General features: G+C 45.0%; 1 protein-coding gene across 3 annotated transcripts in view; it reads left to right on the forward strand.

Annotated features, from left to right (window-relative positions):
• The window catches only part of MMAA (metabolism of cobalamin associated A), a 773,535-nt gene that overhangs the window by 697,994 nt on the left and 58,253 nt on the right, over window positions 1–17,288 (forward strand). The window contains exon 1 of one of the 3 annotated variants that reach the window (XM_068114404.2): window positions 888–1,259. The exons of 1 other annotated variant lie outside the window; for it this stretch is intronic. The gene's annotated coding sequence lies outside the window, so the exon portion shown is untranslated. Of the gene's footprint in view, window positions 1–887; window positions 1,260–17,288 lie in introns of those variants that run through there. One more of the 3 variants, XM_078777020.1, reaches the window with a different exon arrangement.

The following is a 17,288-nucleotide window of genomic DNA, read 5'->3' on the forward strand; positions in this document are numbered from 1 at the left end:
CTAACCACTCTTGTATCACTATCAGGTAGATTGAGGGTATTTGGTCTAACCACTCTTGTATCACTATCAGGTAGATTGAGGGTACTTGGTCTAACCACTCTTGTATCAGGTAGATTGAGGATACTTGGTCTAACCACTCTTGTATCAGGTAGATTGAGGGTACTTGGTCTAACCACTCTTGTATCAGGTAGATTGAGGATACTTGTCTAACCACGACTTGTATCAGGTAGATTGAGGATACTTGGTCTAACCACTCTTGTATCAGGGTAGATTGAGGGTACTTGGTCTAACCACTCTTGTATCAGGTAGATTGAGGGTACTTGGTCTAACCACTCTTGTATCAGGTAGATTGAGGGTACTTGGTCTAACCACTCTTGTTCAGGTAGATTGAGGGTACTTGGTCTAACCACTCTTGTATCAGGTAGATTGAGGGTACTTGGTCTAACCACTCTTGTATATATATATAATATAGACGAAGTCGATCAGAGGTGATTAAAATGTATTAAATGTTCAGAGGATTGGATAATGTGGACGATAAGAAGTTTCGCACTGGAGGAGTCGACCAGGAAAAGAGGGAATTCACTCAAGCCGAAGAAGTTTCATTTTAAGACTAAAATCAGTGTGCCCTTTCATCCTTGTATAAATAATTGGCATTCTCTTCCTCGTCATCACGTCATGTGACCGAGTCTGCCACGCTAAATCAGTTTAAGTGTGTTCTTCAGAAGCATTGATTTGACCATCCCCTGAAGGTTAACCTCTAGGCCTCTATGAGATTTGAACACAGTGACGAGGGGCACATAAACTACGCTTTACATGTCTAAATCCAGTAAACAAAAACATAATAAAAAAAACCTTTACGCAACAACATACACCGCCTATGATACACCATACACCGCACATCATGCACCGCGCACCATAAACCGCACGTCATAGTCCGCGGCTATTTCTCTCCCATACCATACACCGCACGATTTTCCATACACCGGCACACCGCACGAAGCAAGCAAATGTTTGAGGTTCAGATTCATCCATTCATGGTTCGCTCCTCCTGAAGGAAGGCCTGTACGCAACATCCCCGATACGTGGACCCTCACACCAGGAACATGAGCTCCCTTCGAGCGGGTCTCGCTCTGCAGAGCAGACCCTGTTTACCGGTCGGTCCTTCGCCTCTCATCAATCGGGCCTTGCAGACGCACGGCCTCGAATAGTTCCTCGTGCGACTCTAAGAACGTGCTGGACAGGACGGGCGCTCCAAGTCGGTAACGACGACAGCAATTATTGAAATCTGAATAAATGTCAATTGAACCTTTTATATCCCATTGAATCCTTTTATATCCTACTAGCAGAAGTACCCGGCATTGCCGGGCAGGGGAGGGGAGGGAAGGGGGGGAGGGGAGGGGAGGGGAGGGAAGGGGGGGAGGGGAGGGGAGGAAGGGGGGAGGGGAGGGGAGGGAAGGGGGGGGGAGGGGAGGGGAGGAGAGGGGGGGAGGGGAGGGGGAGGGGAGGAGAGGGGGGGAGGGGAGGAGAGGGGGGGAGGGAGGAGAAGGGGGAGGAGGGGGGGTGGGGGGAGGGTGGGGGGGAGGAATGGGGGGTGGGGGGAGGGTGGGGGGGAGGAATGGGGGGTGGGGGGAGGAATGGGGGGAGGGGAGGAATGGGGGGTGGGGGGAGGAATGGGGGGTGGGGGAGGGGGGGTGGGGGGAGGAATGGGGGGGAGGGGGAGGAATGGGGGGGTGGGGGAGGGGGAGGGGTGGGGGGAGGAATGGGGGGGAGGGGAGGAATGGGGGGGCGGGGGGAGGGGGAGGGTGGGGGGGAGGGGGAGAATGGGGGAGGAGGGGGGAGGGGAGGAATGGGGGGAGGGGGAGGAATGGGGGGAGGGGGAGGAATGGGGGGGAGGGGGGAGGGGAGGAATGGGGGGAGGGGGGAGGAATGGGGGGGAGGAATGGGGAAGGGGGAGGGGGAGGAATGGGGGGGAGTGGGGGGGAGGAATGGGGGGGAGTGGGGAGGGGTGGGGGGAGTGGAGGGTGGGGGACAGGGGAGGGGGAGGGAGGAGTGGGAGGGTGGGGGACAGGGGAGGGGAGGGGGAGTGGTGGGGGACAGGGAGGGGAGGGGGAGTGGGGGGGAGGGGGAGGCAGAAGGAAGGGGTAGGGGAAAGGAGGGGGATGGGGGAGGGGCATGGGGGAAAGGGAGGGGGAGGGGAGGTGAAAGGGTAGGGTGGAGGGGGAAGGGTAGGGGGAGGGGGGGAAGGGGAAGGGGAAGGGTAGGGGGAGGGGGGTGGGAGGGGTGGGGGGAGTGGGAGGGTGGGGGACAGGGGAGGGGGAGGGAGGAGGGGGAGGGAGGAGTGGGGAGGGTGGGGGACAGGGGAGGGGAGGGAGGAGTGGGAGGGTGGGGGACAGGGGAGGGGAGGGGGAGTGTGGGGGACAGGGGAGGGGGAGTGGGGGGGAGGGGGGAGGGCAGAAAGGAAGGGGTGGGGGGGAGGGGGAGGGCAGAAAGGAAGGGGTAGGGGGGAAAGGGAGGGGGAGGGGAGGTGAAAGGGTAGGGTGGAGGGGGAAGGGTAGGGGGAGGGGGAGGGGGGGGAAGGGGAAGGGTAGGGGGAGGGAGGGGGAGGAGGGGAGGGGAGGGATATAGATGGTTACTGGCAATTGATCACATCCACAAATGATGTAATCCACACAATTTATGTACTTTACATAACGTTAATAGGAATACATGGCCGTGTCGATGGGAAATACAGTTTGTTTGAAATAAATCACAAATATCAGATGAAAGTGAAAAAGAACCTATGTGGTGTGAATGGCAATGTTCCTCGCTGAAATGTGAAAAAACTGAATTACGTGCGAACGCATAACTGTCAGATTATGGCGGCAAAGTTTTTTTTTTTTTTTTTTTTTTTTTTTTTGTATACAAGGTCGAGGCTCGTGAAAGAGCGAAAATTAATCACACAGAAAGACAAACAGACACATAAAACAAATAACATCGGGAGCGGTAGACAAGATGGGGAGAGGGGGGGAAGGACACAAACACAACATTTGAGAGCAGGGACCGAGAGACATGGAGACATCGAGAGATCTGTGGGAGGGAGAGGGCTTTGGGGGGGAGACATGTGAAGGGGGGAGGCATGTGAAGGGGGGGAGGCATGTGAAGGGGGGGGGGGTGGGAGAGGTATAAACATATGGACACTGCCAGGATTTCCAGGAAATAAGTTGGAATTTCAAACAAGGTGGATCTGGGGTGAAATTAGTGGGGGTAGACAAGATCAAGGTTATGGATGGGGGAAGATAAGAGATGGTGGTGAACAGCTGTTTTAAAGACCTGGAGGGAGGAGAGGGATTGAAGGGAGTGTGGGAGTTTGTTCCACAGGCGGGAGAAAAGAGGAATGAAAGAGTGAAGGTGAGCAGAGAGCCGAGATTTCGGCAGTTTAACCATCAGAGGGTTGCTGGCAGATCTTGTGCGACCTGTAGGAATATTTGGGGGACAGAGCACGGAGAGAGCTGGGGGGGCAAGGCCGGAGAGGAGTCGGTAGAAGACAGAAAGACCACCTACCTGCCTGCGGTGAGTGAGTGAAAGGCCCTCAGAGATAGCTTCATCGCGGGAGATTCCAATGATTTTGAAAGCTTTGGATTCAACAGCGTGAAGCCGAGCCAGGTGTGAGGCAGGAGCACCAGCCCATAGGGGAGAACAGTATTCCATTGAGCTGCGGATGAAAGCCTTGTATGTGGTGAGGAGCTCAGGTGTGCCGAGGAAGGACTTCGCACGACGGAGGATGCCCAGTCGGCGACTGGCTTTGGAGGCCAGCTTGGAAATGTGGTTTTCCCAAGAAAGATCATGGCAGATAGTGAGACCCAAAAGCTTGAGTGACAGAACTTCTTGGAGAGGATTGTTGAGAAAGTAGATGGGAGGGTTGTCCAGTCGATCTTTTCGGAGAGACATAGTAAGAGAGTGAGATTTGGCAGGATTGAAAGACATGTTCCACTTGTTTGACCAGTCTGTGATTTTGTCCAGGTCTTCAGAGAGTGAGGAGGCTGCAGACTGCCTATCTGAGGGAAGAGGAATGGAGCGGCAGAGAGTGGAGTCATCAGCAAAGAGATAGAGAGGATTTTCCAGAGAGTCAGAGAGATCATTGATAAAGACCAGAAAAAGCACAGGGCCCAGCACACTTCCTTGGGGAACTCCAGCCTGAACAGGAAGGGGAGATGAGAGAAATCCATTCAGGGCCACACGTTGACTACGACCAGAGAGGAAGTCCGCAAGCCATGCATGGAGATTTCCATGGATACCATAGGAGGAGAGTTTGGTGAGCAGAGCTGGGTGCCAGACCGTATCAAAGGCCCTTGATATGTCAAGGGAGACAGCTCTGATTTCCTGTTTGGCATTCAGGACCTCCATCCATTGTTGAGACAGCAGAAGCAGCATGTCCAGAGTAGAGTGACCTGGTCTGAAACCAAATTGATGATCAGAGATCAAGCCATTGGAGAAGAGGAAAGATTTCATATCCGAAGCAATGATGGATTCCATGACTTTGCTGATAATTGGGAGCAGGCTGATTGGTCTGTAGTTGCAAGGATCTGTTTTTGCACCTTTTTTGTGTAAAGCGGTAATGTTAGCTGATTTCCAGGATGCTGGCAGATGACCTTGAGCAAAAGATAGGGTGAAAAGAACAGAGAGAGGGTGAGATAGAGCGGCAGAGCAGGATTTTAGGACCCGTGGGCTGATGCCGTCTGGTCCAGTTGCAGAATCAGAGTCGAGGTTTGACAAAAACTCCTCCACCTTGTCAGGAGAGAAGGACACAGAGTCCAGGAGCATTTGGGTTCGACTGGGAAAGGTGGGAACAGAGAGAGATGGGTTTGGGACTAAGGATTTCGAGGCGAACACAGAGTTGAGGCATTCGGCTTTGTCACGTGCGATGTCAACTGTGTGGCCATTTGAGGTAAGGGAGGGGATGGAGGGGGAACAAACACCAGAAACGGATTTGACCAGACGCCACCAGGATTTGGAGGAAGGAGACAGGTTTGAGAGTTCATTCTTGAGTGAGGAGAGATAGTGCTTCCTGGCACTCCTGAGGGTAGACACACACTTGTTCCGAGCTTGGTGGAAGGAACTGAGATTTCCTTCAGTTGGATTAGCCTTCCAAGAGGCAAAGGCAAGATGTTTCAGGGCAACTGCCTCACCACAAGATTCAGTGTACCATGGACGGGAGGAAGGGTAAGACAATTGAAGGCGAGATGGGATAAATCTGTGCATGAGAGAGATCAGTTTGCTTTGGAAGAATTCCCAGGAAGAATTGATGTCAGAGGCAGTGGAGATGGGAGACCAATCCAGACGATTGATGGCTGCTTGAAGACCGTCCCAGTCGGCCTGAGTGAAATGCCAGACTCGTCGACGCTGAGGAGGCTCTCTGAGAATGGCCAGAGAGATGTCCACTTTGACAAGCACATGATCAGAAGAACCGATTGGAGCAGAAGAAGAGCAGCAGACATTAGCAGGGAAGTTTGTCATAACCAAGTCTAGAAGAGAAGATACTCCATTGGCTGAGATCCGGGTCGGGAAATTGACAGATTGTGTTGGAACATTGGAAGTTGGAACATCACGTGATCGCGCTGAGCGAATCAGCGCGCTGCTCTGCGACCAGCTCAGATTCCGTGTATAATGTTCCTCGCTGAAATGCGCTGAGGTAAATATGATTTTAAAATTCGATATATTTTCACTTTTATGTGTCGGCTAACTCGCTCGCGAACCTGACGAAGATCCTGAGCAAGGATCGCTACGTTATGCTAACGCTATGTTAGCTACGCTACGTTCGCTACATTATGGCAAAAAATATGGATCTAAAGATGAAAGAAAAAAAAACCTATGTGGTGTGAATGGCGATGTTCCTCGCTGAAATGTGAAAAAACTGAATTACGTGCGAAGGCGTATGTGAGATTATGGAGGCAAAGTTGGAACATCATGTGATCGCTCTGAGCGAATCAGCGCGCTGCTCTGCGACCAGCTCAGATGCCGTGTATTATATTCCTCGCTGAAATGCGCTGAGGTAAAAATATGGTAAAAAAATATTATGAAATATTTTTTTTTATGTCGGCCATGTTCTTCCCAGGCTCAATGGCCATGTCTATGCCAAATATGAAGCACGTGAGCCTCTCTGTTTAGGAGTCTATCGGTAACATTACACACACACACACAAACTGTGTTTTATATATACTAGGGCATGCCCGTACTATATCTATATCTAAAATTATATCCCCCCCCCTCTATTTACATGAAATGGTTTGGTCCAAAGCGAACGGCTTGCGAGTACGGTGACAATCCCCCCCCTCTATTTACATGAAATGGTTTGGTCCAAAGCGAACGGCTTGCGGAGTTTGGTAAAGAAATCGCCATAGCGTGCCCAAACGCGCAGGAAAGCGAAAGAATCGCAAATTTAAGGAAATGCCCGTACTTCCGTAAGGAAGAGAAAAAAAATGAAAAGGAAAAACATTCCAAACCGCGAGGGAAAACAACACGGCACGTCGACACAACAACGTGTCCTGTGATTGGCTGTACGTGGCTGCCAGTAGCTGCCCCCAAAAAAAAGCTTTCACCGTCCGGCGACTGAATTTAAGGGGAAAAATAAAACGCTCTTCGCTTAAAACAACGCCCTTCGCTCTGACTGAATTGGGACAATGTTTTTATGTTTTTAATTGAATTACTATCCGTAATGGCGCACGCTCTCACGGGAGCTCCGGAAGGTCGTATATCGCAGTTACGATGAATCGCAAATTAGTTTTTATTAGTTTTAAAACATAGTTTAACGCCAACATAGCGCCAACATAGTTTGCAAACGTGAAATAAATGAATACGCTCTCAAATGTGCCATCCGAGGCAGAGTCTGTTCGCCACGTTCGGCACACGTGATAGCTCGCTGCTCTCTGATTGGTTGAATCGTTTTTTGGACATAGCTCGGTAACTACTTCTGCGATTAATTTAAAACCATGAAAAGGCACATCCTCGGGTCCCCAGCAATATACCTGGCAAGTTTCAAGTATATCGGACCGGTAGTTGTCGAGAAACAGCGGTCACAGACAAACATACAAACATACAAACATACAAACAAACATACACACAGAGATTAGTGGAATTATAGATAGATATAGATTGATTCCATTTTACATCCTATTGATTCCGTTTTATATCCCATTGATTCCGTTTTATATCCTGTTGAATCCTTTCATATCCTATTGATTCCGTTTTATATCCTATTGATTCCGTTTTATATCCTATTGATTCCGTTTTATATCCTATTGAGTCCTTTGATATCCTATTGAATCCTTTTATATCCTATTGACTCCTTTTATATCCTATTGATTCTATTTGGTATCCTATTGATTCCGTTTTATATCCCATTGATTCCGTTTATATCCTATTGATTCCATTTTATCTCCCATTGATTCCGTTTTATATCCTATTGAGTCCTTTGATATCCTATTGAATCCTTTTATATCCTATTGACTCCTTTTATATCCTATTGATTCTATTTGGTATCCTATTGATTCCGTTTTATATCCCATTGATTCCGTTTATATCCTATTGATTCCATTTTATATCCCATTGATTCCGTTTTATATCCTGTTGAATCCTTTCATATCCTATTGATTCCGTTTTATATCCTATTGATTCCGTTTTATATTCTATTGAATCCTTTGATATCCTATTGAATCCTTTTATATCCTATTGATTCCATTTTATATCCTATTGATTCCGTTTTATATCCTATTGATTCCGTTTTATATCCCATTGAATCCTTTTATATCCCATTGAATCCTTTTATATCCTATTGATTCCATTTTATAGCCTATTGATTCCGTTTTATATCCCATTGAATCCTTTTATATCCTATTGATTCCATTTTATATCCTATTGATTCCGTTTTATATCCCATTGATTTCGTTTTATATCCCATTGAATCCTTTTATATCCTATTGATTCCGTTTTATATCCCATTGAATCCTTTTATATCCTATTGATTCCGTTTTATATCCTATTGTTACATCGCAACATCAAATTATGTCGTTTTAAAAAATAAATTACAGGAACATTTGTCGACAATGGATGAACATGTATGAAATTGTCGTGCGGACGCTCTCAGTTAAGACAGAGCGTCCACGGATTGAATCGAGCTTAACGAGGCGTTTCCCAATTCAATGGTGGATCATACACGAGAAGGGGGTTGGGGGAAAATTCCGCGGCTTACCTGTCGGTCGGACGATGTCTTCGCCTGCAAATTAATAAATCAAACCAAAACGGATATAAAATGTACAACAAGAAATATTTATTACAGACCCGATAACAAAGGACGCGACGGAAGAACGAAACCTAGGTTGGGAGACCACTCACAGACTTCAGATACAAAACAATGGGAGAATGAATCAAATAAATCGTCGTGTTTGCATTCGTGTTTGGGCTTATCTGTCTGGATGTGGTCGTCAGGAATTGTCCGGGATGGTCAGCTCCAAGCGCAGTCGTCCGACCGCGCTCCGGTTGGCGTGAACTGCTCGGGCGTTGACGCGAACACCCCTCTCTGCATGGTCCATCCCACGCCACACAGCACGGCACGCAGGCACCAGGAGCACGAACAACAGGGGAGGATGATCGTCGGCGCTGGTCTCTCCACCAAATTCCAAAGGCAAGAACAGGTCCAAGCGCAAAAGACGGCAAGAAGAGAAGAGAGGCAGGGGCGAAGAGAGAAAATGTCGGTCTCAGCTCCCTTTTATCAGATGCCCTCCGTCGTCACTAGCGTTTTCTCCTCCAACCAGCTCGTCGTTTCCTTGTGCCTTTTCACGCCTTCTCATGTCACCGGCGCTTGTCCTCCAATCGGCGACCTGCTTCTTGGTAGTGGCTTTGCGCCTTCCGCACTGATTGGCCGTGGTGTCATTGGTCGGTGGCCAATCAGTGTGTCGCTCCTTCACCTTCCTTACCCCCAATCACGGGGAAGCTTTTTGTCCCTTCCACGACCAATCACACATCCTTCCCTGCTCTGCCAATCGGTGCCCTGCTCTTTGCTTGCCCCGGTGCCGGCGAATCACGAGTTCTCCCTGGACGTGGCTCTCAGCCTGCCTGGTCAATGTTTGATCGCCATGGTGTACCACTGTGCGGCCGCTTGCTGTTGGTCTTTTCGGTCAGTCATTGTGGCGGCGGGAGAATTAATTGATGTGGTTCACTAATGAATATAGCTAATGTATGTGGTGTGTTGCCATAAGGGACAATGGATTGATCACAGAGGTTTCACACACAGGGGAATTAGCTTAGTCCTTATTCTACCTATCACCGGATCATCCTCGTATGATCACAGGTACACACTTAATCCGACAAACCGCCTAAACACAGAACCTATTACATCGAGATTCTTCCAACTTGACAGACGAAGCATGATACCTATTCAGATCTACCTTAATCTATATATGCCTACCCAACCGACATAACAATATATTACGTGGGTCAATTTATGGAAAAAAAACACCTTAATCCTCAACAAATTCTAACAAAAGTTTTTTTCAGTGTTTTTTTTTTACCTACTGGGTGTTTTCAACGACAGAAAAAAGTCTACCAAAATCAGACCACCGGAAGTGGGTTAAAACTGTCAGTTCCAAGATGGCCGCCACTGACCCTGAAAACCAAGAAGGTGGCTGTAACTTCCTTATTATTAGGTGTCGATCAATATTTTTTGTATCTAACCTAGGGTTTTAAGGGTCAAGGAATTCATTGGTTCCAATGGATTTATGACAGTCCATTGAATCCGTAAATCCAAGATGGCGGTCAACACTCCCAAACAATTTAATATAGGACGGTGGTTTTTGCTTCAACGTTTTCTTTATTAAATACGAGCTAAATGCACCCGGCGTTGCCCGGGCTCTTTTTGAATGAATTTAATCTTCTGTACATAGGTCTTACTACTATCATTCAGCTTTTACTCACACCCGTAGAAGATTGACTACGATAATTCAGCTCAGCTTTTAATTGTGAAATGGGCCCAGCCCGGCCGAGGTGGGCCTCGACCGGCCTCACCACCTAGCCTATAACCTTCCCGGGGCCCGTCCCGACATTTTTAGTTTCAGATGTTTCCTCCTATCTTTCACCGTTCAGAAGATTAGCGCATGCAGACAAACAAACAAACAAAAACTTTCTGTTATATATATATAGAAGATAGACTAGCCGAATGCACCCGGCGTTGCCCGGGTTCTTTTTGAATGAATTTACTACGATGATTCAGCTTTTACTTGTGGTCATAGAAGATTGACTACTATAATTCAGCTCAGCTTTTAATTGCGAAATGGGCCCAGCCCGGCTGAGGTGGGCCTCAACCGGCCTCGCCACCTAGCCTATAACCTTCCCGGGGCCCGTCCCGACATTTTTTGTTTCAGAGGTTTCCTCCTATCTTTCACCTTTCAGGAGATTAGCGTGTGCAGACAAACAAACAAACAAACAAACAAAAACTTTCTTTTATACAGTGCGTATCAAAAAAAAGGTAATCCAAATTCAAGGGGTTAATATGCAAAGGTTATTTATTTTGATAATTTACATGTGGTTTAATAATTAAGAGGAGATCCTCAGCTTTCCATTGATACCTTCCATGCATCATTGCTGTCACACATGACCGAGTACATGTTCATTGAAAATGACAAGTTCAAATCGCATTTTTACAAGTTTGGTTAATCGATGCAAGTCAGGATAATTGGTGCAAAATGAGCGTCAGATGTGAACTTTTCTCAGGAATGATTGGCCTTTATGCACCCACACCTTCAACATGTCCACCTCCCCTTTCAACACAAAGCTCACAGCGGCGGAGCATGCCCTGAACTGCTCGTCTCACCATAGCCGGGTCATTGCGCAAAGCATCCACTTCATGTCGAATACGGCCCTGCAATTCGTCAAGATCACGGGGAGGAGTTACGAACACCTTGTTCTTTAAATGTACCCAAAGGAAATAATCACATGGTGTGAGGTCAGGTGGTCTTGGTGGCCAAACCACTGCATGGTTGAGGGCGATGACTCAGTCTCCAAAGAGTTCCCTCAGTCGATCTTGGACAGCGATAAGACGATGTGCTGGGGTGCCGTCTTGGGCCCACCAGAGATATCTGAAGATACCACGAACCTGTCGCTCAAAGTTATCCTCCAATTGCGGTAAAACTTCATCATTGATCATCTGCAGATACCTGTTACCATTGACATTCCTTTGAAAGAAAAATGGTCCGATCACCTGACCACTTCCACAAAGTCCCAACCAAACAGTCCACTTTTGTCGATTCATGTTGGTGTCAAAATTAAATTCCGGGGGTTGACCTGTCGGTGCATATTCAAGAACATTATTGGTATTTACCTTGCCGTCCATGGCGAAAGCAGCTTCGTCGCCGATAACGAGATACCGCAGGAAATTGACATCTGCTTTGCAATGTGCTAGCAACCATCTGGCAAGCACCAGCCTCCTGGCAAAATCCTGTGGCGTAAGTTGATGCCGGATGTGAATACGATATGGATGTTGGTGGAGGTCCAGTCTTGTGATTCGGTTGAATGTTGCCGAAGGCAATCCCGTCCCATTTCGTCTTGCGCTGGTATCCCTAGGATTCTCAAAAACATGCTGCCTTACTGCTGCAATGTTCATTTCCGATCGCCCAGTGCGCCTCCTACCAGAATTCTCCTTGTTGCGGTTGAGGCTAGTTCCATGCTCTTGGTATTTTCTAACATTCGCCCAGATGGTTTTGGCTGCTGGAGGCTCCCGTTCTGGGAAATGTTCCCTGAACGCATCACGAGTTCGCTGTAAACCTCCAGTTTGGTGAAAGGTTGTAACCACGAAGGTCCGCTGTTCAGTCGTACGTTGGACCATCTTTTCAATGACTCAGACTGTCTCTAAACCCATACACTGTAGGCCCATCTTAAATACCCATCTTAAACAAAGGATGACGCAACCGACGATTACCAGACCAGTTTAACAATTTTACATAATCAACTTGGCAGTCGACAAGTAATGCGTCCATTTAAAACTGTCTTGCACCAATTAGCCAAACTTGTAAAAATGCGATTTGAACTTGTCATTTTCAATCAACATGTACTCGGTCATGTGTGACAGCAATGATGCATGAAAGGCATCAATGGAAAGCTGAGGATCTCCTCATAATTGGTAAACCACATTTAAATTGTCAAACTAAATAACCTTTGCATATTGAATGAATGAATGAATGATCGTTTTAAGGCCATTTTCCCCGCTAGAGCGGGGGTTAGCCTTGCGGGCCCCATGACAATCATGGTTCCCTGTTTGAGGCAATGTTTTTTTTTATGGCCGGATGCCCTTCCTGACGCCAACCCTTGGTCACACTCTTACGATGTGCAGGGATACAGTGTACCTATTCTAAATTGGGGTACACACCGTGATCATTCATCCCAGAAAGCTGGTACTCAATTTGCCGACCTCGGAAGGGTTGACAGGCTGAGTCAACCCCCCTGGCGTTAATTCAGCGATCGACCGGGATTCGAACCCAGGATCCTAGGATCCAAAGCCAGCACCCTAGCCGCTAAGCCAACACCAGGCATATTAACCCCTTGAATTCGGATTACCTTTTTTTTAATACGCTCTGTATATATATATATATATATATATAGAAGATTACTTATTTTGACCTTTTTTCAGCATTATTTTCTTGAATAAAAACCTTGAATAAAAACCTTGAAATTTCTTGAATAATGAATGTTTTGATTTCTGTTTCAGGTTTGGAACATGAGTATTTCAAGTTTAGCCCATGAAAGTTGTCAGATCTGCAAAGAAAGGATTGAAGATGGAGATGGCGTAAAATTTCGTCAGAAGGGCGCTGATGGCATCAATGCAGCAAGTGCTAGGAGAGGTGATAGCATTGTTGTGACAGCTGACTGTAAAGTACACTTGGACTGTCGTAAACAGTACATAAATCAACATGACATTGAGAATCAACAGAAGAAAAGTGGTTCCTCCTTACTCTCACTGAAGAGAAGTGCACGTGTGTCCACTGGGCCTTTCAACAGCAAGTCTGATTGCCTTTTCTGTGGGATCCAGGTTGCCCTTGGAGGTTCGAACTGCGGTTACGTCAAGACAGACTCCTTTCCCAGGACCATCCTGGAGTGCTATGAGAGTCGTTCTGATGATTGGTCATTTACTGTGAAAGGACGGATTGAGTACTATGGTGAAGATCTTCATGACTGCTGACTGCATATACCACCATACGTACATGCAGTGTCAATTTCCGCAATGGGTATGATGCACCGCTGCACTTTCGGGGCGGAACGGATGCAAAACACAGAAAATCTGGACGGCCTAAAGATGCTGATCAAGAGCAGACATTCTTCAGGATGTGTGCATATCTGGAGATGAACGATGAGGGACAGTTGACGATTTCATACCTTCAGGACAAAATGAAGGAGTTTTTGAATCGTGAAGATTCGTTTCCTTATGGCCATCACTATCTAAAAAACAAACTCAAGGCACAATATGGGGACTCCATCTATATCGTAGAGGGAAATGGCTTAAATGACATAGTGACATTTAAAGAGAAAACATCACACATACTTAGGTCTTACTACACAGATGCGCGCAACAAGAAGGTGATGAAGAAGTGCAAAAGCGCCATAATTGAGACGGCAGCAAGGTTTATCAGGAGCGAAAAAAAAAAAAAAAAGTGTTTGTGTGCTTCCCCCTCTCTCCCCATCTTCTCTACCGCTCCACTTATTATATGTTTTATGTGTCGGTTTTTTTTTTTTTGTGATTAATGTTAGCTCTTACATGAGCCTCGATCTTGTATACAAAAAAAAAAAAAAAAAAAAGTTCCATCTGTTACTGATTACTACCCAAAAGCTGATGATCTTAAACTTGTCACTGCACTGGGCTTCCTTCCAGAGACACTACGAAACATGTTGAAGTACCTGTTTGTGGAGAAAAGTACGCAACACAAAGTAGCTAGTATTGGACAAGCCATAGTGCAAGTAGTAAGACCATGGCCTGTCATCACACCATTGCAGATTGGCTAGCGGTGCAGGTGCATCATCTGTATCGGTCCAAAATCCTCGTGGACACACTTCATGAGATGGGCTACGGCTCGTCGTATGGTGAAGTGCTCCAATTTGAAAGAGAATGCCGCAAACTGGGTCACACCAGATTTATTAGTTGAAGACATAGATGTATTGGACTTGTCATTGTTATTTTCTGGTGACAATGTAGATCACAATATTCTTACCATCGACGGTTAAGGTACATACCACGGGATGGGCATGATAGCTGCGTTGACCCCAAGGAGGAAGACGATGCATCTTGTCAAAAGGCAAAACATTTCTGAACTGAACATTGTAGACATGTCCAAAGTTGATACCATGGAGTAGTTGCAAAAGATATGGCTTCCATGTACTTCTGCATGTGGATCATGCCAACTTACGTCCTGTGACGATTCGCGCAACCATCTTTCAGAGGAACTAGAGGACAGTTTTGAGGACTAAACCCAGACGGTGAAAGACTGACGGTTACTTTTTTTTACTATTGCATTTAAGATGTATAAGATTTTTCACTGAATTCTTTAGTGTACTCTCTGAAATACATTATTCTGAAACGTGTCAATAACATTTACTCTAAAAAAACGGATATTTGCATTCTCTGGACCGAAAACTGGTGAAATAATGAAATGAATAATGAAATGTAAACTGGTGAACAGGTGAAATAATATGGGAGTTATTGGTAGGTGCCTTCATTCATGATTGTTGGCCGCAATCTTTGATTTTAGGGTCTGAGTAGTCGGATTGAAATTTTATTGGCACCAATGAATTCCTTGACCCTTAAAACCCTAGGTTAGATACCAAAATTATTGTTCTGCATCGAATAATAAGTAAGTTACAGCCGCTTTCTTGATTTTCAGGGTCAGCTGCGGCCATCTTGGAACTAACCCAGTTTTAACCCACTTCCGGTGGTCAGGTTTTGGTACACTTTTTTCTGTCGTTTAAAACGCCCAGTAGGTAAAAAAAAAAACACTGAAAAAACTTTTGTTAGAATTTGTTGAGGGTCTGATGTTATATTGACCCGTCTATATGGGATTTTAACCTTGAGGATTCCCTGCATGGTGAGGCAGGGTTTGGATGGGATCAGTGACAGGGTGAGGCAGGGTTTGGATGGGATCACTGACAGGGTTCGGATGGAATCAGTGACAGGGTGAGGCAGGGTTCGGATGGGATCACTGACAGGGTGAGGCAGGGTTCAGATGGGATCACTGACAGGGTTCGGATGGAATCAGTGACAGGGTGAGGTAGGGTTCGGATGGGATCACTGGCAGGGTTCGGATGGGATCAGTGACAGGGTGAGGCAGGGTTCAGATGGGATCACTGACAGGGTGAGGCAGGGTTCGGATGGGATCACTGGCAGGGTTCGGATGAGATCAGTGACAGGGTGAGGCAGGGTTCAGATGGGATTCATGACGGGGTGAGTCAGGGTTCAGATGGGATCACTGACAGGGTTCGGATGGAATCAGTGACAGGGTGAGGCAGGGTTCGGATGGGATCACTGACAGGGTTCGGATGGAATCAGTGACAGGGTGAGGCAGGGTTCGGATGGGATCACTGACAGCCGTTTATACTTGCACAGGACATTGTTGTTATTTGATCAAATATTATACCCCAGGAGATTCATTCATTCAGGAGATGTTCATATCCCCTCAAGGAGGACAAAGTAGTGACACAACTTGTGGTGACTTCAGAATTTAACATCAGTGTTAAATTCACAAACCTCGTGGGTGAACCACTGAACTTCCGGCTCAGGCAAAACTTTGAATGAGTTTCATCTTGTTACCTCCGCCACCGAAGGGCAGTTGGTCAGTTGTAGATGAACATATTGGTCAGTTGTAGATAAACATATTGGTCAGTTGTATATAAACATATCAGTCAGTTGTATGTAAAGATATTGGTCAGTTGTAGATAAACATATTGGTCAGTTGTATATAAACATATTAGTCAGTTGTATATAAACATATTAGTCAGTTGTATATAAACATATTAGTCAGTTGTATATAAACATATTAGTCAGTTGTATATAAACATATTGGTCAGTTGTAGATAAACATATTGGTCAGTTGTATATAAACATATCAGTCAGTTGTATGTAAAGATATTGGTCAGTTGTATATAAACATATTAGTCAGTTGTATATAAACATATTAGTCAGTTGTATATAAACATATTAGTCAGTTGTATGTAAACATATTGGTCAGTTGTATATAAACATATTGGTCAGTTGTATATAAACATATTGGTCAGTTGTATATAAACATATTGGTCAGTTGTATCTAAACATATTGGTCAGTTGTATATAAACATATTAGTCAGTTGTATATAAACATATTAGTCAGTTGTATGTAAACATATTGGTCAGTTGTATATAAACATATTGGTCAGTTGTATATAAACATATTGGTCAGTTGTATATAAACATATTGGTCAGTTGTATATAAACATATTAGTCAGTTGTATATAAACATATTAGTCAGTTGTATATAAACATATTAGTCAGTTGTATATAAACATATTAGTCAGTTGTATATAAACATATTAGTCAGTTGTATATAAACATATTAGTCAGTTGTATATAAACATATTAGTCAGTTGTATATAAACATATTAGTCAGTTGTATATAAACATATTAGTCAGTTGTATATAAACATATTAGTCAGTTGCATATAAACATATTGGTCAGTTGTATATAAACATATTAGTCAGTTGTATATAAACATATTGGTTAGTTGTATATAAACATATTAGTCAGTTGTATATAAACATATTAGTCAGTTGTATATAAACATATTGGTCAGTTGTATATAAACATATTAGTCAGTTGTATATAAACATATTAGTCAGTTGTATATAAACATATTGGTCAGTTGTATATAAACATATTGGTCAGTTGTATATAAACATATTAGTCAGTTGTATATAAACATATTAGTCAGTTGTATATAAACATATTAGTCAGTTGTATATAAACATATTGGTCAGTTGTATATAAACATATTGGTCAGTTGTATATAAACATATTAGTCAGTTGTATATAAACATATTGGTCAGTTGTATATAAACATATGTCAGTTGTATGTAAACATATTGGTCAGTTGTATATAAACATATTAGTCAGTTGTATATAAACATATTAGTCAGTTGTATGTAAACATATTGGTCAGTTGTATAAAAACATATTAGTCAGTTGTATGTAAACATATTGGTCAGTTGTATATAAACATATTAGTCAGTTGTATGTAAACATATTGGT

The sequence above is a fragment of the Myxine glutinosa genome, chromosome 4 (genome assembly GCF_964187855.1).
Source record: "Myxine glutinosa chromosome 4, kmMyxGlut1.1, whole genome shotgun sequence".
NCBI lineage: Eukaryota > Metazoa > Chordata > Myxini > Myxiniformes > Myxinidae > Myxine > Myxine glutinosa.